The sequence below is a fragment of the Tamandua tetradactyla genome, chromosome 14, assembly GCF_023851605.1.
Source record: "Tamandua tetradactyla isolate mTamTet1 chromosome 14, mTamTet1.pri, whole genome shotgun sequence".
In the NCBI taxonomy this organism is placed as follows: Eukaryota; Metazoa; Chordata; class Mammalia; order Pilosa; family Myrmecophagidae; genus Tamandua; species Tamandua tetradactyla.
The window spans coordinates 86,942,379-86,969,944 of record NC_135340.1 but is presented as its reverse complement, the minus strand read 5'-3'; the positions used below and the strand labels follow the sequence as shown (position 1 = coordinate 86,969,944).

At 40.3% G+C, this 27,566-nt stretch overlaps 1 long non-coding RNA gene across 1 annotated transcript; it reads right to left on the bottom strand.

Annotated features, from left to right (window-relative positions):
- On the bottom strand, positions 1-27,030 carry LOC143656324 (uncharacterized). The gene is made up of 4 exons (XR_013162458.1): positions 26,409-27,030; positions 3,483-3,959; positions 981-2,430; positions 1-283 (listed from the first exon to the last, which is right to left on the bottom strand). It is a non-coding gene; the product is annotated as an uncharacterized LOC143656324 (long non-coding RNA).
- Between the last annotated feature and the right edge of the window lie 536 nt (positions 27,031-27,566).

Here is a 27,566-nt window from a genome sequence, read left to right as displayed (position 1 = left end):
TGTAAAGAGATTTACTTGAAGGAAAAAGTAAATCCTGCCTGGCTCCCTCAGTGTGGGGACTGGCAAGTCTGAAACCTGTAGGGCTGTTGGCAGGCTGGAAGCCAGGCAGGAGTTGGGGCTGGTATCTTCCCCGGGAAGCTTCAACTTTTGCTCTGAAGGTCTCCAACTCTTTGGGTGAAGCCCACCCGCAGGGCTGAGGGTCATCTCTTCCACCTAAAGTCCGCTAAGTGAAGATGCTAATTCCTCAGATAAAGTCCTTCAGGCAGCATCCTAGGGATATACCCTGCTAAGCAAATGCGGGAGATAGGTGTGAGAGGATGTTAGCTGAGTGGTGTGGGAGGAGGTCACTCTGGGGGCACTGCCAGGGCATTCTGCTGAGAGGTGGGTGAGGGGTGGAGTGAGGTCAGCAGGGGCGTTGGTCCCAGGGGAGGGGGGGGGTCACGATCCATTGGTTGTGGGGGTAAGGTGAGGGGTGGAAATCAGGGTGCATTCCAAGGTCTGTACGGCTGTACAGCCAGGCAAGGCATCTCCTGAGATGGGGGCTGCAGTGTGGGGGACACATGAGTTTTGCAGGTGTGAGAATCCAGAATTTCACCTGGGCTGTATTGAGTTTGAGGTGTCTGTAAGGCACCCCCGTGGAGATGGCAGGTAAGCATTTGGATGTTTGTGTCTGTCCTGGAAGGTTCTGGTATTGGATGTGGCCACCAAGAGAGACAGGAATGGAGATGACAGATGTAGGCCTGGGGCACCTCTAGAATCATGTGTGGGTGGGCGGGGGAGGGGTGGGCAGGGGAAGTAGGGGAGGCGGTGGCTGCCCTGAGGGAGTTGTGCACAGAGAAAGCCTGTCAGGCTGCTAATGCCTTGGACCAGGCCAGTTTCAGTCGGCTGTGATGTAGAAGCTCCTCTTAGCTGTGCTGAAGGGTGAGTGGGGGAATGACGGCATGGACGGTGGGGAGTGGGGGGGTGGGATTGTCACGGACCTGACAAACGGGCTGTGTTCAGGTGCTGTGCTTGCGCTGAGCTCAACCAGCCTTCGGTATCATCTGCCCTTGCAGCCCCCTCCTCCCAGGTGAGGTCACATGCCTCCTCTTCCACCTTCCCCCTGAACCTCTGCAGACAAGGGAGTCAATCAAGTCAGAGAAAAGAAACACCATCTCCAGGTACACTAACTTGAACTGTCCTGGGCAGAGATGTCCCTTTCCAGAGGCTGTGTGGAAACCATTTCTTATGCATACACGTTCAAAGTCCTGGATCTGGAGTCTCCCTACTCATTGTGACGTGTCCCGGCTCTGGTTCTCCCTTCACCTGGCTCTCAGGCACCCACTAATCCTGGTTCAAGAAGGTGCTAGCCTGATAATCTACTCCAAATGAACTCAAGAGCTAGTTTGCTTCTAAATGCCAAGAATAGAGAGTAACCCTGAGGACATTTGTTGTCTCACTTATGGAGAAGTTTGAGGCAAGACCTTCTAGGTTGGCTTAGCCATGTCAGGGAGGACCTGGACTCTCTTCTTCTTGATGCTCTGCCATTTAGGGGGGTTCTTCCTTGAATGTCCCAAGGGGGCCACAAAAGCACTAAGCTTCATATCCCCTGAAAAGCAGCATGCAAATGCGGAGAGATGTGTTTTAGATGCATCTTCTAAATTTTTTCTTAGAAGACCCTGGCATGCATCCCTTCAGGTCCCATATCCAGAACTGGTTTCCATGGCAATCTCTGTACTGACCCCTGGCAAAGAGGAAATGGGGTTATACTACTTGCAAGATGGCAACTGAGCTGGCTAGTTTTGTGGATGCTTGCAGGAGAAATAAGCCTCTAGGGTCAGTGATGCAGCCATTTATTATGGCACAGCAGATGGCATGGGCATGGGTTTGTTGACTCCTCTTGCCCTGCCATCCCATGGGGGAGACACGGAAGCCCAGGTATAAGCTGCACATGCAGTGGGTTGTGTTATGCAGCCGATGGGAGCACACTCCCCCTCTGACGTTTCCCAGGAGGTTCCAATATGGCATCAAACCTTTTGCGGGCACCAAATACTCTGCAGCTTGGCCCCAGTTCGTCTTGTGCGGAAGCTATGAGCTCACAAACTGCTTTTGACCACATTTAAGCCACATTCATGATCAATTCCATTGCTGAGATTTTCTACATAATGCTGGCACATAGTTAAGTCCCTAAATAAAGGATGTGTCCAATTAAACTACACAAAGGCAGTCCAATCTCCAGCTCCATTTCGTGCGCTAAGCATTTCCCTTCCTAGGTGATTTAAACAGCAAGACCCAAGCACACGAGCCCTGCAGAGCTCTGTGCTGCCGCTCAGCTGAGGCCTGTCCTGGCTGAAGATCCACTTGCCTTCATCTGCACTGAATAATGAGGGACCTCTCAGGTCCCCTGGAATGATTGGGAGTGGGGGGTGGTCAGACTCTTCTTTCACCTACCTATGGAGAGACAGATTGGAGTATTGCAGACACCTTTGGTCACTCAAAAAAGTTAAGAAACATTTGAGTTTCTGACACTTCACCTTCCATTCAAAAGCACATTTACATTTTTTCTGCAGAAAAATAGCCTCATAGTAATAAAAACTCAACTTGGCAGAATTGAACCCGCTTATCATAAGTCATATCTAAAATTTCACATTCTCGGATTCATTAAATCACCAGTGAAATAATAGTAATGATAGTGGTTCACTAATTGACAGCCCTGGAAGAAAAAGTCATAACACATTAATTGCCCAATTCATAATGGCTGGCTTCTTGGGATTCCTCTCTGCAGTGGTCCCATGCTGAGGGGAAGGCAGGCTCAAAAGCCACTGTGCCTCTTGGGGCTGGAACATGATGGCTTGACTTTGTAAAAACAAGGTAACTGGCATTTAACCAGAAAAAGACTAAGGAAAAAAAATCCACGCCCAAATCACAGGCTTTCAGGGAGGGCTCTATGCTGGTGGGGTTTAGCCTGGGGTGGAGCTTGGCTAAGCAACCACAGCTAGGAGCTGACCGCCACTGGGTTCATTAGGTGGAAGGAGGTGGACGGCAACGGCAGCCCGAGAGGTGGGAGGAATGCAGAAGACAGCAGAACATTCAGGGGTACTGTTGAGGGATGGGGAACCCTGCTCCGTGTTCCTGTGGGTGTGGCCTAACTGAATAAGCATGGGTCTTAAATTGGATCCTGGAGGCCTTCTAAAGAGCTAGGGAATCACAGAAGCAGGAATGAAGAAGACATCACCACGTGGTGGGAGGCAGAGGTAAGGGCCAAGGAGCTCCAAGGACTGTGGCCAGCCAGCCCTGGAACCCCCTGGGGGGGGGGGTAAAAGCAGGTTCGACTGAGACAGTAGATTCTTGTTTAAACCAACCACTGTGAAGGATTTGTGATATCAGGTCAGACAAACTAAGACAAGGGGTATTAGTTCAAGGGGCTTTGAAGAAGGCCATCAGGCGCATAAGTGGGGGCCTTTGCAGGGACTCCCGGTACCACACCTTTCACGGTAACAAACCTCCATTTTCTCTGGGATCACCCCCGTGCCTCTTAGCCCAAAGTTTTACGTGGAATTGACTCATCCTTGCTGCTGTTAGATGGACTTGATCGGTCAGTTAGGAAGATGCATTAAGAACCCACTCTGACAGTGGGCTTTTCACTTTCTCCTTGAGAGACAGACCTCCAAGGTGACAGTGGTTAAACAAGGCACAAGTTCATTTTTCTCCCACAAGCAAGCCTGGGCAGGTCGTGCTTGAGAGTCGCAGGCTTTTCCCATCTTGTTGCTGAATCTTGTTCCTAGTGTTCTCCGCTGTAGGATGGTCAGCGCTGGTGTGGTTGAAAGTGGATTCTCACACCATCTCTCTGGGAAGCTTCGTAGAAGCTGGCCATGGGCCACATCGTTTATGCCCTGCTGTCCAGCGGGTGCACCAGGCTGCCAGGAAGGCCAGGCAAAGAGTCTTAATCTTGGGTGTCCATGGGCCCAGGCGAAATTCTACTACGGGGGAGGGAGGGCAAACTGTATTGAGACCACTTAGTAGTTTCTGAAAGAACAGGGTTGATGCATCTTTTTTTTACTTTACTAGGCTTTTATATATATAATATAATATAGTATAGTATAATATATATAATATATATTTATTTAAGAAAACAAACAATACACTTAGAACCACCCCAAAATGGATATTTTAGTTAACATATCCATAGGAATATTTAATAAGGTATCCAAGTAATCATGGTAAAACCTGTGTTTGCGCAGTAAGTTTTATAAATCAATTTAAAATTAAGGCAATAAGGAAAAAATCTACAAATTCAGACATCAGAGTTTCTTAAGTCCTAAATGTTAAACACTAACGTAAATACCATTTGATCAGTGTCAAAACTGAATGTTCTAAAAATATCAAGTAGAAAGTTATTACAAATATCTACGTTGCTATAGTAATGACCTGTGTTACTGAACATTTTCCTGATTTCAGGAAAATGTAAATATTTTTACAATACACATATGAAGATCTTAACCATAAAAATGGATATGTTAGCTTATCCACAGGCATATTTAAATAAAATATCTAAATAATCATTTTAAAGCCTGTTTGTACAACATGTTTCATAAACCAATTTAAAACTAAAGTGAGCAAGGAAAATATCTACAAATACAGATATTAAAGTTTCTGATATTCTAAGTATTAAACATTACCTTAAATACCATTTTATCAAAACTCTATAGTTAATTCCCAGAATATCGAGTAGAAAGTTTTTACAACTATCAGCTTTGTTATAGTAATGACCTGTGTTACTAAATATTTTCAAATTTTTGATTTCAGTAATCTATCTTATCTAATATTACTACAGCTGCCTATAGTTGTTAATGTTTTATTTTATTTACGTATGCTATATAGTTAGGTCACATTTCATTATTTTTCCATGTAAGTATCCCATTTTTGCAGCACCATTTGTTGAATTTTTGCTTGTTTGTTTTCTTTGTTTGCTTGTTTGTTTTTTGGGAAGTGCTAGGATCAGGAACCGAACCCAGGTCTCCCACATGGCAGGTGAGAATTCTATCACTGAACTATCCTTGCACCCCCAATGTTTTTTTTAATATTAAAATATTTATACAAAGCAAAGAAAGAAAAAAAGCAATAATTTTCAAAGCACACTTCAATAAGCAGCTACAGAACAGGTCCCAGAGTTTGTCATGGGCTACCATTCATCATCTCAGATTTTTCCTTCTAGCTGCTCCAACACACTGGAGGCTAGAAGTAATATTAATATAGTGATTCAGCATTCATACTCGTTTGTTAAACCCATTTTCTCTGCTGTACCTCCTCCCTTAATTCCTCTCCCCCTCTATAGGGAGCCTTGGGGAATGCCTGTTCTGACTCTCTCATGCTGAGAAGGGGCGCCAACCCTGAAGGTCAGGGGAAAGCAATCAATTGACAGTTCTGAAGAGGCTGGTCCCTTCGGGTTTCAGGATTAATCTGACCTAGGAACCCACTGGGAATTATATGTTCCAGGAAGGCAAACCTAGTACTTGAAGCCTTTATAGCGTCTCAGTTTGAGCCGCAGGTGCTCTTAAGAGTCCACAGAAGGGATGTTGATTGGGGTTTAGCAAACTATGACCATTACCACTCTCGAACTGCCTATTAACTATTGGCCAAAGCATGCATTTTCCCCCATATATCCCTCTACCATTGACTCCTTGTCCACTATCGAACCATTGAAATAGTTCATGTGAAAACTTATTTATAATCATAAATTTAATCATTGGAATGCATGGCACTAAACATCCCTTTTCAGCCATAGTCACCTTGAATACGGCAATGTTACTTAAAAATACGCTAATTAGTTACCATCACTTCTATCCATTTCCTTGCCATTTAGATTCACCCTCTTGGGGTAGCCTTTCCTCCGTCTCTAGTTCTGTGTATCTGTAGGTCTGCTATAGTCTGCAGTGTAATCTCTGAAATTACCTTTATCAGAGTCATAATAGTGAAATCATATAGTAGCCGACTTATTTCACTTAGCATTATGTCCTCAGGGTTCATCCACATTGTGATATGTTTCAAGACATCATTTCGCCTTCCTGCTGCATAATGTTCCAATCATGTATATATCACATTTTCTTTATCCACTCCTCTGTTAATGTACATTTGGTTATTTCCATCTTTTGGCATTGTGAATAGTGCCACTATGAACATTGGTGTGCAAATGTCTGTTCATGTCCCTGCCTTCAGTTCTTCTGGGTAAATACCGAGTATTGGTATTGTTGGGTCATAGGGCAACTCAATATTTAGTTTTCTGAATTATTGCCAAACTGTCTTCCACAGTAGCTGCACCATTATACATTCCCACCAGCAGTGAATAAGTGTCCCAATTTCTCCACATCCTGCCTGACATTTGTAGTTTCCTGTTTGCTTAATAACAACCATTCTTATAGGTGGGAGGTAATATCTCATTGTCGTCTTAATTTGCATCTCTCTTATAGCCAATGAAGATGAGCAGCTCTTCATTTGCTTTTTAGCCATCTGAATTTGCTCTTCAGAAAAGTGCCTGTTAATATCCTCTGCCTATTTTATAATTAGTTTGTCTGTTCTTTTGTTGGCATGCTGTATAATTTCTTTATGTACACAGGATATCAAGCCTTTCTCTGATATGTGGTTTCCAAATATTTTCTCCCATTGAGTTGGCTGCTTCTTCATCTTTTTAAACAAAGTCCTTTGAGGCACAGAAGCTTTTAATCTTAAGAAGTTCCCATTTGTCTATTTTTTTTCTTTTGCTGCTTGCACTTTAGGTGTAAAGTTTAAGAAGCTACTCCTAGGTCTTGACGATGTTTCTCTGCACTTTCTTCTAGAAGTTTTATGGTACTTGGTCTTACATTTAAGTCTTTAATCCATTTTTAATTAATTTTTTATAGGGTGTAAGGTAAGGGTCCTCTTTCATTCTTTTGGCTATTGAAATCCAGTTCTCCCATGCCTATTTACTGAAAACACTATTCTGTTGCAGGTCAGTGGATTTGGGGGCTTATCAAAGATCAAATGTCCATCAATTTGGTGGTCAATCTCTGCACTCTCAATTCTATTCTATTGGTCAGTCATCTATCTTTGTGCTAGTATCATGCTGTTTTGACCACTGTGGTTTTGTAGTAAGCTTTAAAGTCAGGGAGTGACTCCTCCCTCTTAGTTATTCTTTTTAAGGATATTTTTAGCTATTTGGTGTCTCTTTCCCTTCCATGCACATTTGATAACTGGATTTTCCAAGTTGTCAAGGTAGGCTGTTGGGATTTTGATTGATAGTGCATTGAATTTGTAGATCAATTTGGGTATAATTGACATCTTGACGACATTCAACCTTTCCACCCATGAGCATGGAATATCTTTCCATCTATTTAGGTCATTTTCAATTTCTTTTAGCAATTTTTTTTGGTAATTTTCTGTGCATAAGTCTTTGACATCCCTGGTCAAGCTTATTCCTAGATACCTGATTCTTCTGGTCATTATTTTGAAGGGAATTTTTCCTTAATTGTCATTTCAGATAGATCATTACCTATGTACAGAAATATTACTGATTTTTGTCAATTAACCTTGTATCCTGGTGCTTTGCTGAATTTGTTTATTAGCTCAAGTAGCTTTGCTGTAGATTTCTCAGGTTTTTCTAAGTATAGGATCATGTCATCCGCAAATAATGGAAGTTTTACTTCTTTCCTATTTGTTTCCTATTTGGATGCCCTTTATTTCTTTCTCCTGTCTAATTGCTCTAGCTAGCACTTCTAATACAATGTTTAATTATGGTGGTGACAATGGGCATCCTTCTCTCATTCCCAATCTTTGGGGGAATGCTTTCAATTTCTCACCATTTAGTATGATGCTGGCTATGGGTTCATATATGCCCTTTGTGATATTGAGAAAGTTTCCTTTGATTCCTAACTTTTGTAGTGTTTTTATCAGGAAAGGATGCTGGATGTTGTCAAATGCTTTTTCAGCATCAATTGATATGATCATGTGATTTTTCCCTTTTGATTTGTTAATGTGTGCTGTATTACATTGATTGATTTTCTTATGTTGAACCACACTTGCATTCCTAGTATGAATACCACTTGGTCATGATGTTGATTCTTTTAATGTGGCATTGGATTCACTTTACTATTATTTTGTTAAGAGTTTTTACATCTATGTTCATTAGGGAGATTGGTCTGTAGTTTTCCTTTCTTTTAGCATCTTTATTCAATTTTGGTATAGTGTGATGTTAGCTTCATAAAATGAGTAAGTTAGCATTCTTTTTTCCACAAATTTTTGGAAGAGTTTGAGCAGGATTGGCAATAGTTTTTTTTTTAGAATATTTGATAAAATTCTCCTGTGAAACCATCTAGATAATCCTGGGCTTTTCTTTGTGGGAAGATTTTTAATGACAAATTGAATCTCTTTCCTTGTAATTGGTTTGTTGAGATCTTCTATTTCTTCTCGAATCAGTATAGATTAGTCATGTGTTTCTAGGAATTTGCCCATTTCATCTAAGTTGCCAGTTTGTTGGCATATAGTTGTTCATAATATTCTCTTGTAATTTAAAAAATTTCTTCATACGCTTTAGTAATACCCCCCCCTCTGAGTTCTTATTTTGTTTATTTACATCCTCTCTCTTTTTCCTTTGTTAGTCCAGCGAGGGGTCCATCAATTTTGCTCAAAGAGTCAACTTTTGGTTTTGTTGATTCTTTATATTGTTTTCCAGTTTGTTTATTTCTGCTTTTATTTTTATTATTTCTCTTTTTTTTTTTTTTTGCTTTAGGGTTAGTTTGCTGTTCCTTCTGTAAATTCTCCAGGTGAGCAGTTAAATCATCAAGTTTTGATGTTCTTTTTTTTTTAATTTTTTTGTTTGTTAATAATTCAAAATATGTATATATTTTTGTAAAAAATAACATATATACAAAAAAGCAATAAATCTCCAAGTACATTTTAACAAGTAGTTATAGAACAGAGTTTGAAGTTTGGTATGGGCTACAGTTTTGTGATTTTTCATTTTTTCTTCTAGTTGCTTCAGGGCACTGGAGATAAAAAAAATGTCGATATATTGATTCAGCAGTCATATTCATTTGTTAAATCCTACCTTCTCTATTATAGGCTTCCTTCTTTTTTTTCATGAAAAATAGCATATGTACAAAAAAAGCATTAAATTTCAAAGTACAATGCAGCAATTAGTTGTAGAACAGATTTCAGTTAGTATAGGTTATAATACCATAATTTTTAGGTTTTTGTTTCTATCTGCCCCAAGGTACTGGAGACTAAAACAAATATCAATATACTGATTCAGCACTCATACTCATTTGTTAAATCGCTGTATAACTCCACCATCATCTGATCTTTCTTCCTCTCTTTAGGGGCATTTGGGCTATGGCCACTCTAACTTTTTCATGATGGAAGGGGCTGTCAATAATATGGGATAAGGGGATGGAACTAGCTGATGTTCTGGAGAGGCTGGCCCCTCTGCATTTCAAGGTAGGTTTCTAGAAAGTTACTCTGGTGCATGGGACCTTTGTAGAATCTTATATAATGCCTTAGGTATTCTTTAGGATTGGCAGGAATGGTTTTGGTTGGGGTTTAGCAAGTTATGATAGTAGCAATGTCTAACGGGAACTTGGATAAGAGTGACCTCCAGTGTAGCCTCTAGACTCTATTTGAACTCTCTCAGCTACTAATACCTTATTTGGTACATTTGTTTGCCTCCTTTTGGCCAGGATGGCATTGTTGATCCCATGGTGCCAGGTTCAGACTCATTCCTGGGGATCATCTCCCATGCTGCCAGGAAGATGGATGTCGTGTCTCATGTAGGGGAGAAGGCAGTGGTTTCACTTGCAGTTTGGCTTAGAGAGAGATGCCACATCTGAGCAACAGGAGAGGTCTTCCAGAGGTGACTGTTAGGCATACCTATAGGCTAAGTTTCTCTGCTATATACATAAGCTTCACAAGAGTAAGCTTCAAGATCAAGGGCTTGACCTATTGATTCGTGTGTCCCTAATGTTTGACACAGTATCCAGGGTCTCCCTGATGGTAAAATTTAATAGTTCCATATTGTTTCTCACATCCCTCAAGGGACTCTTTGGTTATCTGCTCAGTATACTCTGGGATGTATCCAGCCATAACATTAAGTTATACAAGATTAAAAGCCCTCATTCTTATTTTGGGCTCTCTGTGTTTGGATTGTTTAAATGAGTTATCCAGACAGGTTGAGTTAGATTATGTGCTACTGAAAATTTAGGTTCTGGACAAAATAAACCTTTCTTACTTTGGTCTCAAAGAGTAGGTGAAGATCTAAAATACAGGCGATGTCTTCCTTACCCCTGTGCTCTGAATTACTTTAATCCTGACCTGATCAGCTTTGTTCTTAACTCTGAATACCCAGGTTATATGTATGTAAAACAGCCCCTCAAAGTCCAGAAGTAACAATTACCAGTCCGGACTAAATGTGACTGCTGTAAGAGTTTACAATCTAGGCCCCAGTTTTCTTATAAGTATTTTCTAAATGAGATCATATCATATTTTCTCCTTTGTTTCTGGCTTATTCAGCCTCACCAAATGTCCCTTAGGTTCATTCGCATCGCTGTATGCCTCACAACTTCATTCCTTTTTGTAACAGCACAATGTCCAATCATATGTATTCACCATTGTTTGCCAAACTACTTCTCAGTCAGTGTGTTTTCAGCTACCCACATCTGCTGGGCCTCATGTATAAACTCTAAAGTTAACAGTCCATCAATTTTAGATAATTTCATTGTTCCCAAGAGAAAGGTAGCCAATAAACACACACCCTCATCAAATAGAAAATTCAAACCTCCCCCTAACTCTTGTCCCTCCCCACATTATGTACCCCTGGAATTGCTGCGGCACCGTTGATGTTTTCCTGTTAAACATAGCCCATAGTACACAATAGCATTTCCCCCATACCCCGAAATTATACACTCTTTGTACAAGATTCATACCTTTGCAGTAGTTCATGCAAGAACTTATTTATACTTGTGATAATCCATGGGACACATGAGTCTATACAACTCCTTTCAGTCATGTTCACCTTTAATATGGTAATATTACTTATAGACCCAATAGTGAGCCACCTTCTAACAATTTACTTATAATTAAGTTCAACCCCATTAGCTAACTGTTCATCCTTCTCAAGCTTCTGTGTATCTCTAGGTCCCCTATGTCCCATATTGTAAACCTCTGATTTACCTTTACTATGGTCATGAAAGTGGAATCATACAGTATCTATCATTTTGTGTCTGGCTAATTTCACTCAGCATTATGTCCTCAAGGCTCATCCACCTTGTCATGTGATTCAGAACGTCATTTTGTCTTACTGCTACATAATATTCCATCATAGGTATATATCACATTTTATTAATCCATTCATCTGTTGTTGGGTACTTGGATTCTTTCCATCTTTTGGCAATTGTGAATAAGACTATTATGAATATAGGTGTGCTAATCTCTGCTTGTGTCACTACTTTCAGTTCTGTGTATATACCAAGTAGTACTATATTGCCGGGTCATAGGGCAACTCGATATTTAACTTTCTGAAGAACTGCCAGACTGTCTTCCATAGTGACTGTAGCATTATACATTTCCACCAGCAGTGCTTAAGTGTCACAATTCCTCTACATCCTCTCCAAAGTTTGTAGTTTCCTATTTGCTTAACAGCAGACAATCTCATAGGTATGAGATGGTATCTCATTGTAATCTTGATCTACATTTCCCTTTTAGCTAATAAAAATGAGCATCTCTTCATGTGCTTTTGAGCCATCTGTATTTGTTCTTCAGAAAAATGTCTACTCATATCTTTAGCCCACTTTAAAATTGGGTTGTTTGTTCTTTTGTTGTTGAATTGTATGATTTCTTTATGTATACAGGATATCAAACTTTATCCGATGTGTGATTTCCAAATATTTTCTCCTATTGAGTTGGCTGCCTCTTCACCTTTTTGACAAAGCCTTTCAAGGCACAAAAGCATTTGATTTTGAGGAGTTCCCGTTTATCTATTTTTTCTTATGTTGCTTGTGCTTTGGGTGTAAAGTTTAGGAAGCTACCTCCTATTACTAGGTTTTGAAGATGTTTCCCTACATTTTCTTCTAGGAGCTTTATGGTACTGGTTCTTATATTTAGGTGTTTGATCCACTTTGAGTTAATTTTTGCATAGGGTGTAAGGTAAAAGTCCTTTTTCATTTTTTGGCTTTTGGTATCCAGTTCTCCTATGATCATTTATTGAAAAGACTATTTTGTCCCAGTTCAATAGATTTGGGGGCCTTGTTGAAGATCAGTTGACCATAGATTTGGTGGTCTATTTTTGCATTCTTGATTCTATTCCATTGGCCAATCCTTCTGTCTTTGTGCCAGTACCATGCTGTTTTGACCACTGTGGCTTTATAATATGTTTTAAATTCAGGAAGTGTTAATCCTCCCATGTCATTCTTCTTTTTTAGGATGCTTTTAACTATTCAGGGTCTCTTTACTTTCCAAGTGAATTTGGTATCTAGCTTTTCCAAGTCTTCAAAGTAGGTTGTTGGAATTTTTATTGGGGCTGTATTGAATCTGTAGATCAATTTGGGTGGAATTGACATCTTAATTACATTTAACCTTCCTATCCATGGGCATGGAATCATTTTATCCATGAGCATGGACTTTATTCTTGTTTCTTAATGAAGGCATTTAGGACAATAAATTTCCCTCTCTGCATGGCCTTTGCTGCCAATAAGTTTTGATATGTTGTATTATCATTGTCATTCATCTCCAGATACTTACCAGTTTCTCTAATAATTTTGTCCTTGACCCACTGTTTATTTAAGAATGTGTTGTTTAATCTCTCTATATTTGTGAAAGCTCTGTTTCTTTGGTGATGTTTAGTTTCCAGCTTTATTCTGTTGTGATCAGAGAAAGTAGTTTGGATAATTTCAATCTCATTAATTTATAAAGACTCAGTTTGTGTCCCAGCATGTGATCCATCCTGGAGAATGTTCCATGTGCACTAGAGAAGAATGTATATCCTGGTGTTTTGGGGGCGTAATGATTGATATATGTCTTTTATCCCATTGTTTCGGTTTTCTCTATCTAGTTGTTCTGTCTATTGTGGAAAGTGGTGTATTGAAGTCTCCCACTATTACTGTTGATATTTCTGTAGCTCCCTTCAGTTTTTCCAATGTTTCGTCTCATGTACTTTGGTGCTCTTTGATTGGGAGTGTACACATTTATGATTGTCATTTCTTCTTGGTGAATTGTCCCTTTTATTAATATGTAGTGTCCTTTGTCTCCTATGATGTCTTTACATTTAAAGTCTATTTTGTTTGATATCAGTGTAGGTACTCCTGCTTTCTTTTGGTTACAGTTTGCATAGAAAACCTTTTTCCATCCATTCACTTTCCACCTAACTGTGTCCTTTAGTCTAAGATGTTTCTCTTGTAACAACATATAGATGGATTATGGTTTTTAATCCTTCTGACAGTTTGTCTTTTAATTAACATTCAAAGTAATCACTGCAAAAGCAGTTCTTAACTCTACCATTTTATCCTCTAGGTTTTATTTGTCAGATCTATATATTCTTTTCCTTTTCTCTTAAATCACCATCACTAATATTCTTGAATTTTGTGCCCTCTCCCAGACTTTCTCCTGCCTTTTCTTTTTCAGCTGACAGGACTCCTTTTAGTTTTTCTTGAGGGCAAGTCTCTTGTTGACTAGTTCTCTCAATCTTTGTTTGTCTTTGAAGATTTTAATCTCTTCCTCAATTTTGAAAGATAACTTGGCTGGATAAAGAATTCTTGGCTGAAAGCCTTCCTTGATAAAGATCCTAAATATATCATACCACTGCCTTCTTGCTTCCATAATGCCTATTGAGTAATCCAAAGTCAATCTTATATGTTTTCCCTTGTATGTAGTAGATTACTTTTCTTATGCTGCTTTCAGGAGTTTCTGTTTTTCTTCAACACCCAACAGTGTAATTAGTATGTGTCTTGGTGTAAGCCTGTTCAGATTCATTCTATTTGAAATTCCTTGGGCCTCTTTGATTTGTGTATTTATGCCCTCTATAAGGGTTCAGAAGTTTTTCCAGATGATTTCTTCAACTAACTTTCCCAGACATTTCCTCTTCTCTTCTCCTTCTGGGACACCAATGATTTTTACATATGTGCACCTTTTGTGTCTATCATTTCCCTAAGATCCAATTGCATTTTTCCATCTTTCTTGCCATTGATGTTTTTGTGTGCACTAGTTCAATTGTTCTTTCTTCTAGCTCTCTTATTCTTCTTTCTGTTTCTTCAAATCTACTATTGTGTGTCTCTAGTATATTTCTTATTTGGTCTACTGTATCTTTCATTTCTGTGAGCTCTGCCATTTTTCTATTTAACCTCCCAAATTCTTCTTTATGTCCTTCTAGTGTCTTCCTGTTATCCTTTATTTCTTAATGAAGAAATAAATATAAATATCCAGTGTAGTTGTTTCCTATTCTGTATCCCCTCTGGAATTTCAATTTTGTCATTTGGCTGGGCCATTCCTGCTTGGATCTTCATGTGCTTTGTGACTTTTCTGTTATGTTTGGGGCATTTGATTATCTTGATATTGTTATTTTGCAAGTTGGTTTCTTTCACTGTTCTAGAGTTTTGTATTTTCTTGGTTTTCACTGAAGGTTTCCTTTTGCACTTGTTTGTCAGTTATTCTTCACCAAATTAAGATCTGGATCTCACATAGGGGATACAATTCAACTTGAAGGTCTATTAGAAGCCAGGCCAGGAAGCACAGGTAATTCAGTGGCAGAATGGCTGCCCACCATGCTAGCGGCCCAGACTCCACTCCCAGCCTGTGCATGGCTATTCTGTTCTCATCCCTTATCTTGTTTCATGGAGCAAGAGTGAACTCACTGCACCTTGCTTTACCATCTTCCAGGAAGTCCTACTTTATTAGGTTTTTAATAATTATTTTCCCAAAGAACTCACATTAACTTACATCCTCACCAGTGTATGTGAAGTCCAGTTTTGCTCCACCTCATCATCGAACACTTGGTATTGCCATACTTGTAAACTTTTGCCTGCCGATAGGGCTTACATAGAATCTACTTGTTTGAATTTGTATTTCTTTGATCATTTTGTATATTTACTGGTTATTTATGGTTCCTCTTCTATGAATTGTCTGTTCATATTCCATTTTTCTATTACATTGTTTTTTTCCTTATTGACTTGGAGGAATCCTGCATGTATTCTGGGCATAGATAATTTCTTTTTCTTTAATCCAATCTCAGGTGCAAAGGGTTAGAGGGATCATTATCCTTGGTTTATGCTAATACTCCCTTCACTTGTTCAGGTGGCGTCTACATTTATTTACATATGTCTTTAATTTGTTATATTTACTAATGTAATAGGCATCTGCAAGCCCACAGCCCCAAACAGAAACTAGAATCTTGACAATACCCTATATGTGCTGCCTTTACAGATCATCCATTTGGTTGCACCTATTATTCCTTTTTGTGTCTGAGTAGTGTTCCATAATGTGGATGCAGCAGTTTACTTATCCATTCATTCACTGACGTTCATATAGCTTCCAGTTTTTCATGATCATCAATAGAATTACTGTAAACATTCATTGTACAGGTTTTTGTGTGAACATAAAATTTCGCTTTTCTAGGGTAAACACATAGACATGGGATTTCCATTGTACATGGTGACTGGATGCTTATAAAATATTGCCACGGTGTTTTCTAGAGTGTCTGTGCAGTTTTACATTCCCAGCAGAGGTCTGAGGGTGTTCTTGTTGCTCCTACCCCTTGTCAGCACTTGGTATCATCAGAATTCTTTGTTTTAGCCATTCTTATTGTGGTGTGATGAGATCTTATCATAGTTTTAAATTGTATTTCCCTAATGGCTAATTATATTGAGTATCTTCATGTGCTTATTTGCCATCTGCATATAATTTTTGGTGAAGTGCCCATTCTTTTTCCTATTTTTAAATTTGATTGTTTTCTTACAATTTATCAAAAATTTTCTTTCACCTAATCCTGTGTCATGAACAGTTTCTCTGGTACCCTTTTTTTCTTTTTCTTTTCCTATTTTTCTTTGTTGTTGTTGCAAACCATAGTCAGTTTTATTTAAGTAGTTAGACTTTGGAAATTATGGGAATTAAATGGACTGAGTCTTTTTCATCCCAGTGATAACAGGAATAGAAATCTATACTAGAAATAAAACAAGCTGAAATAATAAAAGAACTGGGCATGCGCCAAATATTTTTGGAGAAAATATTACAGAATGTACAAAGGGATGCTGGTTACTCAGAAGAGCCAAAGATGTGGGATATTTTTGAGCCAGTCATAGATTTTAGGGGCCTGGAATGGGGCAATTTGGGGTAGTTTCCTCCAAACTAAGTGGTTGGAAAGGTGGGTGGGTTTTTGTGGGGCAGAGGGAGTAGATACAGATCTGAGCTGTATTTGGAAGGCCAGGGATGGTTGCGAGTGATGGTATAGGATCCTTGTATAGGATGGTAGAAAATGGGCTCCTTTCCCATAGCTGGGAGATGCAGCCATGAGGTTTGGCCTAGAGTAGTAGAAATCTGCAGAGTCCTGACAGGGACCTCCTCCACCCTGGGGTGGAGGAACCCCACTGAGGGTGCACTTCTCCTGAACTCTGGACTTCAAAACCCAAGCATCTGGTAGATTAGTGCCCACTCTGCCTGTGCGCACAGTGTCTACCTGAGTGTCTGTGAATTAGCATCCACTTGGCCCCATTCCATGGCGTCTGCCCCGAGCATCCCATGGATTAGTGGCCACTCTGCCCTGTGTCCACAGAGTCTGCCACGAGCATCTGGTGGATTAGCACCTACTCTACGCTGTGTCCACAGTATCTGCCTGGAGTGTCCTGTGAATTAGCACCCATTCTGCCCTGTGTCCACAGTGTCTGCCCCGAGCTTCCTGTAGATTAGTGCCCACTCTGCCCCGTGTCTGCAGTGCCTTCCCCGAGTGTCTGGTAATTAGCACCCACCCTGCCCCATGTCCACAACATCTGCCCAGAGCATCCTGTGCATTAATGCCCTCATGTTCCTTGTCCACGGCATCTGCTATGGGTATTCCAAAGATTTATGCCAACTCTGCCCTGTGTCATGGCATCTACCCCAAGAATCCAGTGGATTAGTACCCACTCTGCCCATGTCCACAGCATCTGCCCTGAGCTTCCCATGGATTAGTGCCTATTCTGCCTATGTCCACAGTGTCTGTCCCAGTGTCTGGTAGATTTGCTCCCACTCTGCCCCATGACCACAGCATCTGCCTCTAGCATACCATGGATTAGTGCCCATTCTGCCCTGTATCCACAGCCTCTGCCCCAAGTGTCCTGTGGATTAGCGCCCACTCTGCCCCAGACCTACTCTGCCTGTGTCCACAACATCTGTCCCAAATGTTCAGTGGATTTGTACTCACTCTGCCCCATGTCCAGGGCACGTGCCCTGAGCATCCTGTGGATTAACACTCACTCTGCCCCATGTCTGCAGCATCTGTCATGAGTCTCTTGTAGATCAATGCCCACTGTAGCCTGTATCCACAGCATTTGCCCTGAGTATCCCCTGAATTAGCGCCCACTCTCTCTGATGTCCACAGTGTCTGCCATGAAGCACCCACTCTGCCTCAGGTCCACAGCATCTGCCCTGAGCTTCTGGTGGATTACCGCCCACTCTGTCCCATGTCTGCAGCATCTGTCCCAAGAGTACAGTGGATTAGCACCCACTGTGGCCCATGTCCACAGCATCTGTCCTAAGCATCCAGTGAGTTAGTGCCCACTCTACCCGGTGTCTACAGCATCTTCCCTGGGGCAGGGTGGGCTCCACTTTTTGTTGGTTGAAATTGTCCCTGTCATCCCAGCCCCTGTGTCTAAATTCTCTGAAGGAGAGCTGCTACTTTGCACTGGGCCCTACCCCACCCTTTCCTGAGGGAAGGTATGACCTTTAGGGAACTATCTCCTCTCCCTAATTAGTTACTTTGTCTCTCAGTCAACCCTACTTCTGAGCAAGGCTGAAAAGAGAGGAAGCAGGTTGTTTTCTTAATGGGCTGATTTAAGAAAAAAAGAAAAAAAAGGAAAAGCTTTCCTCAGAGCTGACCCTCAAGTTCCTGGGTTCACCAATCAGAGTCAGAGCTGGTCCCTGGATTTATGTGTACCTTTTCGTGGGTCATGGCCCTTTTCCAGCAGTCTGAGCTTGGCCAACTCTAGATGCCTCTGTTTTTTTCCCATGAGCTCTGCTCCCTCCCTGCTGGGAGTGTTGATGAAGCAGAACTCCTGGTTTCTTTCTTGTTTACATTGTAAATCTATCTGTGATTGGAGCTGGTATTTAGCAGTCTGAATTCATTAACGAGATCCACAATTGTAGTTGGCTGAGCTCCATTTTCCTTGCCCCTAGTATGGAGGGCTTCTGTTTCCCAGGAGGGAGAAACACTGAGTCGGCTTGCTGTGCCATCTGAAGGAAATCAACCTTAGGAGCATGGGCATTTACTTACATCTGCAATTTATCTGGCCTAGTCTTCCACTCATTCCTGACTGGCTTACAATGTACATCTAGTCTCTGAAGAACCTTTAACATTGTTTCAGACAGTTCCTGGCTATTTACTAGCTGCCCTGGAGGAGAGAGTAAATCATAAACCTCCCTAAGTGGCTGTATTTCTTCTGACCAACTGTAATATCTTAGTATTCTTTCATCAACAGGAAAAAATGAACTATGCTGATGATAGGGATCAAAGATAAGAGGTATGGGGTGTTTTAGATTTTCTTCTTTTTTTTATCTTTGGAGGAATGAAAATGTTTGAAAATTGATTGTGGTGATGAACTCATAATTGTAGGACAATATTCCAAGTCATTATTGCATACTTGGGATGGACTATGTGGCATGTGAATATTTCTCAATAAAATTGTAGTAAAAAAGAAACTCTAAAACTGTTGTCCCAAGTGGCTGTTCTACTTACATTTTGTTGGCAATGTATGAGTGATCCAGTTTTCCTACATTCTTGCCAGCATTTTTTGTTGTCACATTTTTTCCCCTAAAATTTGTAGGAATTATGATGGCTGTTTAAATGCGCAAAGTATTATTGTAATTTGCATTTTCCTCATGGCTAACAAATTGGAGCATCTTTTCATGTTCTTATTTGCTGAACAAATGGAATGTCTGTCCCTGCTTTTGGCCATTTAGTAACTGGATTATTCTTTTTTCTTGTTGAATTTTGAGAATTCATTGTTGTGATAGTTCGAACCCGTGTGGACTCCAGAAAATATCACGTACTCAAGTCTATTCCATTCCTGTGGGTGTGGAACTATTGTGGATTGGACATTTTGATTAGGTTATTCTAGTTGAGGTATGCCCCAAGTAGGTCTTAATCCTCTCACTGGAGTCCTTTAAAAGAGCATGAAACAGACAAAAGGATAGAGAAGCTGAAAAAGACAGAAGCTAAAGTAGAAACACACAGAAACCCAGAAGGAAAACCACAAACAGACCAACCAGAAGTTGAAAACAACAGAGCCCAGGAGAGCCAAACCAGCAGAGGCCACCACGACCATCCCAGATCATCAGTCTTTCTTCAGGAAGGCAGTTTCATCCTGTTGATGCCTCGATTTGGACATTTTCACAACCTCAGAACTGTAAACTTGTAAGCTAATAAATCCAGCCAGCCCATTTTTGGTATACCACATTTTGCCAACTTAGCAAACAGAAATGATTGATATTCTAGATATTGTGTTGAATATGTGATGGCAGCTATTTCTTGCCAAGCTATGGCTGCTCTTTTTGTCCTCTTAACAGGGTTTTTGGGTACAGTTTAAAAAATTATCATAAGGTCCAGTTGGTTGTCTTTTATTTTTATAAGTCATGCCTGTGGTGAAAATCCTAAGAAAGCTTTGCCTGGTCTTTGATCTCAAAGATTTTCTACTGTTTCTGTTTCTTTTAAACTTTTTTTTAATTGTATAATATGACATATGTACAAAGCAAAGAAATAAAAAGCAGTAGTTTCCAAAGCATTCTTCAACAAGTAGTTACAGGACAGATCCCAGAGTTTGTCATGGGCTACCATACAATCTTCTCAGATTTTTCCTTCTAGCTGCTCCAGAATGTAGAAGGTTAGAGGGCTTAAATATTTTTTTATCATCACAATTGACTTTTTTCCTTTTTTTTTTGTGAAAAATAACATATATACGAAAAAAGCTATAAATTTCAAATAACAACACCACAATTAGTTGTAGACTATATTTCAGAGTTTGACATGGGTTATAATTTCACAATTTTAGATTTTTACTTCTAGCTGCTCTAAAATACTGGAAACTAAAAGAGATATCAATTTAATGATTCAGCAGTCATATTCATTTGATAAATCTTATCTTCTCTGTATAACTCCACAATCACTTTTGATCTTTCCATCCTCCTCTTTAGGGGTGTTTGGGCTATGGTTATTCTAAATTTTTGATATTGGAAGAGTCTGTTACTAATATGGGGTAGGGAGATGGAACTAGCTGATGTTCTGGAGAGGCTGGGCTAAGTTTCAGGACTTATCTGGACCAGGGACCCATCTAGAGGTTTTAGGCTTCTGGAAAGTTATTCTAGTGCATGGAACCCTTGTGGAATGTTATATATTGCCCTAGGTATTCTTCAGGATTTTTTGGCTGGAATGGTCCTGGTTGGGAGTTGGCAGGTTATGATAGGTAGCAATGTCTACCTGAAGCTTTTGTAAGAGCAACCTCCAGAGTAGCCTCTTGACTCTATTTGAACTCTCTCTGCCTTTGATACTTTATTAGTTATACTTCTTTCCCCCTTTTGGTCAGGATAGAATTGTTGATCCCTTGGTGCCTAGTCTGGATCCATCCCTGGGAGTCATCTCCTACATCACCAGGGAGACTTTCACACCTGGATGTCATGTCCCATGTAGGGGGGTAGTCTACTGTTTCTTTTTGTAAACATTTTCTCTTTATCATTTCACACTTAAGTCCATCATCCATTTTGAGGTTTAGATTGAAGCTCACTTACTCTGCCTATAGTCATCTAAGTTCCCAAGCACCATTTGTTGACAGGTCTATCCATTATCAAATGATATGTTTTTGAACTTTTGAACAAATGCCATGGGGCCTTTCACTGTTGAAGTTTACTTTTAGGTGCTCCAATCTGGCTCACTAATAATGTGTCTACATACTCATTAATTTGATACTTTCTTAATTACTTTGTTAGTAAGACAGTAAACATAAAATTTAGCATTCAATCTGGATATGTTATTGATTTTTTAACTTTATTAATGAGAAGGGGTACACTTAAAACTATGGCAGACGATAATTTCGAAGCAGAACTCTCCATACTGACCTGGCATAGTTGGCCATTCCGACATTGTTGTTGATCATAATTTTTTTTCGATCATTTGTGGTGAAAATTTCAGTAACAATTTTCATGATCATTCGCTGTATGTTTTCTCTAAATTCCACTTGGGCAACTGAGTCTTCAAAGTATTTTACTGTACTAGTTTGAAGCTGTTATGTACTCCAGAAAATCCATGCCTTTTTGCCTGATCCAATCTTTTTTGGGCAGCCATGTTTCTTTTAATTTTGATTCAATATTGTGGGGTGGAAACTTTGGATTGTTTCCTTGGAGATGGGACACATCCAACTGTGGGTGTGGCATTTTAATTAGATGGATATTTGACTCCATCCATTCAAGTCGGGTCTTGATTAGTTTACTGGAGTCTTTTAAATTCAGAGACATTTTGGAGAAAATACAGTTGCTTAAGAGCTGACAGAAATGCAGATATTTGGAGAAGCTTGGAGTGCCAACTGAGATGCCTAGTCACAGACACTTATAGATGCAAAGCCCAGCAGATGTTGCTATGTACCTTTCCATGAAATGCTAACCAAGCCAGAACCCAGTGTTGTGACCTGGAGGATCTAAGTGAAGGCCCATAGACACTTAGAGGAAACCACTGGCCTCAGAGCTGGAAGCAACAGAACCAGGAACAAGGATCAGCAGATAGCAGTCATATGCCTTCCCCTGTGACAGACATCAGCTTTTTTTGAGTCAAGGTATCTTTCTCTTGATGCCTTAGTTTGAACATTTTTATCCCCATCTGGGAATTCCTGATAGTCTCACAAGCAGTTGGGACAATGAATTCAATAGACTGAGCCCTCAGTCTTGGGGCTCACCTGTATAACATTTATTCCTGAAAAGGAGAAGCTATGCCTATTTATAATTTTACCTGAGTCATCCCCAGAGAACTTCTTTTGTTGCTCAGATGTGGCCTTTGCCTCTAAGCCAGTTCAACAGGTGAACTCACTGCCCTCCACCCATGTGGGACATGATCCTAGGGGTGTAAATCTCCCTAGCAATGTGAGACAGGACTCTGGCATCATGGAATTGAGAAACCCTTCTTGACCAAAAATGGGAAGAGAGAAATGAGACAAAATAAAGTTTCAATGGTTGGGAGATTTCAAATAGAGTCAAGAGGTTATCCTGGAGGTTATTCTAATTCACTACATAGATATCCTTTTTTTAGTTTATGATGTATTGGAGTGACTAGAGGGAAGTGCCTGAAACAGTTGAACTGTATTCCAGGTGGCCTTGATTCTTGAAGATGATTGTATAACTACATAATTTTAAAAATGTAACCATGTGATTGTGAAAATCTTGTGTCTGATGTTCCCTTTATCAAGGGAATGGACAGATGAGTGAAAAATATGGATGAAAATAAATAAATAACAGGAGGGTGTGCCTGTTTGATGCTATTAGGTGCCTGAGAAGAGCCTGTGCTTTAATCTTCATTCAGTATTTCTGGGCGGGATCTTTTTTATTGTTTCCCTGGAGGTGGGACCCATCCAATTATGGGTGGTAACTTTTGATTAGATGCTTTACATGGAGATGCATCTCCACCCATTCAAGTTGAGGTTGCTCTCTGGAGCCCTTTAAGAGGGAATTATTTTTGGAAAGAGCTTTAAAGCCAAGATAGACAATAGGACCAACAGAGCCCATACAACCAAGGACCTTTGGAGATGCATAAAGAAAACGCTGCTGGGGAAACTGTTCTAGTCTGCTAGCTGCTGGAATGCAATATATAAGAAACGGAATGGCTTTCAAAAAGGGGAATGTAATAAGTTGCTAGTTTACAGTTCTAAGGCTGAGAAAATGTCCCAATTAAAACAAGTCTATAGAAATGTCCAATCTAAGGCATCCAGAGAAAGATACCTTGGTTCAAGAAGGCCGATGAAGATCAGGATTTCCCTCTCAAGTGAGAAGGTACATGGTGAACACAGTCAGGGTTTCTCTGTTGGCTGGAAGGGCACATGGTGAACATGGCATCATCTGCTAGCTTTCTCTCCTGGCTTCTTGTTTCATGAAGCACCCTGGGAGGCATTTTCCTTCTTCATCTCCAAGGGTTGCTGGCTTGTGGACTCTCTGCTTTGTGGTGCTGCAGCATCCTCTACTCTCTCTAAATCTCTCTCATTTTCCAAAATGTTTCCTCTTTTATAGGATTCCAGTAAACTAAACAAGACCCACCCAAATGGGTGGAGACACATCTTCTCCTAATCCAGCTTAACAACCACTGTTGATTGAGTCATATCTCCAGGGAGATGATCTAATTACAGTTCCAAACATACAGTACTGAATAAGGATTAGAAGAAATGGCTGCCTTTACAAAATGGGATTATGATTAAAACATGGCTTTTCTAGGGTACATAAATTATTTCAAACCAGCACAGAATCCATTGAAGAAGGTTGGAGAGAAAAATAACAGACATTGCCATGTGCTTTTCCAGCTGAGAGAGAAACCCTGAATGTCATCAGTCCTTTTAAGTCAAGGTATATTTTTCTGGGTACCTCAGTTTGGACATTTTTATAGAGTTGCCTTAATTTGACATTTTCATGGCCTTAGAACTCTAAATTTGCAGCTTCATAAATTCTTCTTTTAAAAGAAGTTGTTCCGTTTCTGACATATTGTGTTCCAGCAGCTTTTACAAACTGAAACAGATTTTGGTACCAAAGAAGTGGGGTGCTGCAGTTTGCAAATACCAAACATATTGGAACAACTTTTTAAATGGGTAAGGGGACAATTCTGGAAGAGTTGTGAGGAGCTTGATAGAGAAGGCATAGAATGTTTTGAAGAGACTGTTGATATAAATATGGACTCTAAAGGGACTTCTGATAAGGCCTTAGATAGAAATGATGCACGTATTATGCAAACTGGAAGGAGGGTAACCATTGTGTTAAAATGGTAGATAATAAGGCAAAATTGACTACTTGGTTTAGATGGAAGGCCAATTTTAAAAGCCACGAACTTAAATATTTAGAATAAAGGATTTCCAAATTAAATTTGGAATGTGCAGCCTGGTTTCTCCTTGCAGCTTACAGTGAAATATGAAAAAGAAGAGATAAGTTGAGAACTGAATTCTTAGGTATAAAGAAACCAGAAATTAATGATCTGGAAAGTTCTGGGCTTCTAGAAAAGGAGACCCCAGAGAATAGTGCCCCATGTGAGGATTTAACCAAACATGGAACCAGTCAGCGATTTCAGGAAAATCCAGGATTGGAGATGGAGATATCTAGGAAGAATTTGTGGCAAGTCCTACTATGGTCTGATGGTTATGACCCCAGTATACTGCATAGAAAACCAACAAGAGTGTTGCAGGATCTGTATAAATGGAACCACTGCCATTCTGGACTAAAAGGAACAGAAAAGGGACAAATTGAAGGAAAAATAACTTCAAAGGCAGAACTATGAAAGCGAAAGTCTGAAGCTAAGAAACCTCAGGCCAGGAGAATGGACACACCCATGCATTTGGACAGGGTAAGTTTGCCCTAAAGGCAGAGGGTGGGCCTCTCGCTTCAACGTTCTGGAAGAGTTGTGCTGCCTCAGGCCTGGGAGTAAGTGGAGCACATTCCTTGGGGATTGGGGAGAGCCTGATACCAGCCCATTGTTCTGGAGGGGTTGAGCATGTGTCTCAGAGATGGCAGAGAGCCTGGGTGCTGCCCCAGTGCTTGGAGTGGGTGGACCTAAGAAGAAGGTTGTCTTCCCAATGTCCCTCAAGGTTGCATTTGGAGGGAGCTAGACCACTGTGTAGGCCCTTAGAAAGGGTGGGACTGCTATTTTCTAAAGCTCTGAGGATAAATAACTCTCAGAAATCTAATGGAGTTTGCTCTGCAGGTTTTCAGAATTGTTTGGGTCTGATGACCCCCGTGTTCCTTCCAGTTTCTCCCTATGGAAATGGAAATATGGCTCCTATGACTGTCCCTCCTTTGTATACTGGTAGCAGATAACTTGTACTGAGTTTTACAGGTTCACAGACAGTGTAAAATTTTGCCTTATGACCGACTGCATGTAGCTGCCTTCGATGAAATTTTGTACTGTTTCTGACTTTGTATTATATTTTTATTGTTACTGAAGTGGTTTAAGACTTTCTAATATTCTTATGGAATGCATGTATTTTGCATTTGGAAAGAAAGAAGGTGTCTTTCCATGTGGAATATGCCTGTTTGAAGCTTTTACACACTGCAGAAAAGCCACGTCTTTTAATCCTCATTCCATATTGCTGGGTGGTATGTTTTTTATTGTTTCTATGGAGATGGGACAACCCAACTGTGGGTGGTAACTTTGACTAGATGGTTTCCATAGAGATGTGTCTCCAGCCATTCAAGGTGGGGTTGCCTACTGGAGCCCTTTAAGAGGGAACCATTTTTGGAAAAAGTATTAGAGCCAACAGAATCAACAGAGCCCACACAGCCAGAGACTTCAGGAAAAGAAAACCCTCCTGGGGAAACATTGAAGAAACTTGGAGAGAAAACTAACAGACATCACCATGTGCCTTTCCAGCTGAGAGAGAGAAATCCTGAATGTCATCGACCTTGAGTCAAGGTATCTTTTCATGGACATTTTTATAGCCTTGCCTTAATTTGAACATTTTCATGACCTTAGAACTATAAACTTGCAATTTATTAATAAATTCTAAACATTTATTATTAGAACTATAAAATTGCAATTTATTAATAAATTTATAAATAAAATTAATAAATTATCATTTAAAAAGCCATCCCATTTCTAGTATATTTTGTTCTGGCAGCTTTTACAAACTAAAATAGGGGGTAAGCGGTAAAAAAAAAGGGTAGATTGCAATACTGGTGGTCAATGAGAGGGAGAGTTAGGGTGTATGAGATGTATAAGTTTTTTCTTTTTTAGTTTTTCTTTTGGAATTATGAAAATGTTCTAAAAATGATCATGTGATGAATGCACAACTACGTGATGATATTGTGAGCCATTGATTGTATCTATTAATGGACTGTATGTGTGTGAAGATATCTCAATAAAAATATTTTTTAAAGGATGCCATGTCAAGGGGATCTGATCCAAAATGATAGAAATTCATTTTTTCTTCATCTGGCACATCATGGGTAGGTGTGCATTAGGTATCAAATTTCTCTAAACATGGTATCATCCAGCAAAGTACCTTTTACTCCTTTGGATTGTTGTTCCTGTGAAGTCTCTGGGTAGAAGCTGTCTCTTGGCCTGAGTGATTTTTCACTTTAGAGTGAGCTTGCTCTCACTCTGTCAAGATTATTTGTATTCTAGAGCATGCACAAACATCAACATGTGGGTTTCTGGAGCAGCAGAAAGACTCAACTGGTAGCTACCACAAGAAGAAACAGATTAATCTGTCTTTGACTGTGTAGACTCTTGCTGCCCCTCTGCACCTCGCAACTCTTTTCATAGGGAAGAGAGGCAAATGGGAGTTGGGCTACCCCAAGGCAGAGACATATCCCTGAACCCCAGGGATTACTCTCCAGGTCGACCCACTGCCACACCCAGTGGTTGTGACCTAATGCCATCAGGTGACCAGGTGACCCACCCAAGTCTGGATGCCCAGAGCCTGGAGGCAGTTTCAAGTTGCCTGTTAAGACCTCCCTAAGTGACACGTGTCCTCAGAAGATGGTTCAGACCTGGATTTACTGAATCTATTCCCTTTATCTGTATGATATCCATTTTGGCAGATGACATGGAGCTGCCCTTGAGACTGGCAGAGGGCCAGGGGACCCTTAGGAGGTCCCATATTCCTTCTTGGGCTCTGGAAACTCCTGAATTCAGCCCATGTTCTCAAGGTTGTCCCTCATGGTGCTCTTTCTCTTCTAAATTTGTGATTCCCAGGAGGCAGTTGCACTATGGGAAAAGAATTTTGGTGCCTGGCTGGGTGTTCTACAGCCTGAAATTTGGTGGTGTAAGACACATCATCCACAAGCAACTCAAGAAACTTCTCAGGCCGAGACATCTGCCATTGATGTCCCAGGACCAACCAAGGAGCCATACAGAAAGACTGTCCTATGTTCCACAGACTGTTACTGCTTCAGCTACTTGTAGGATATTCCTTATTCCCTGGTCATCATCAATACATGCTATATGGGCATCAAAGGTATCATGAAGTTGACTAACCTTGCCTATGAAATCAAACCTCTTAAGATATATCAGTTTGTTAAATGCTACCAGTAATATACGAAAAATTTGTTGGCTTTTATGAAGAGAATTTATTAAGTTGCAAGTTTACAGTTCTAAGGCCATTAAAATATCCAAAACTAAGGCATCCAGAGAAAGATACCTTGACTCAAGAAAGGCC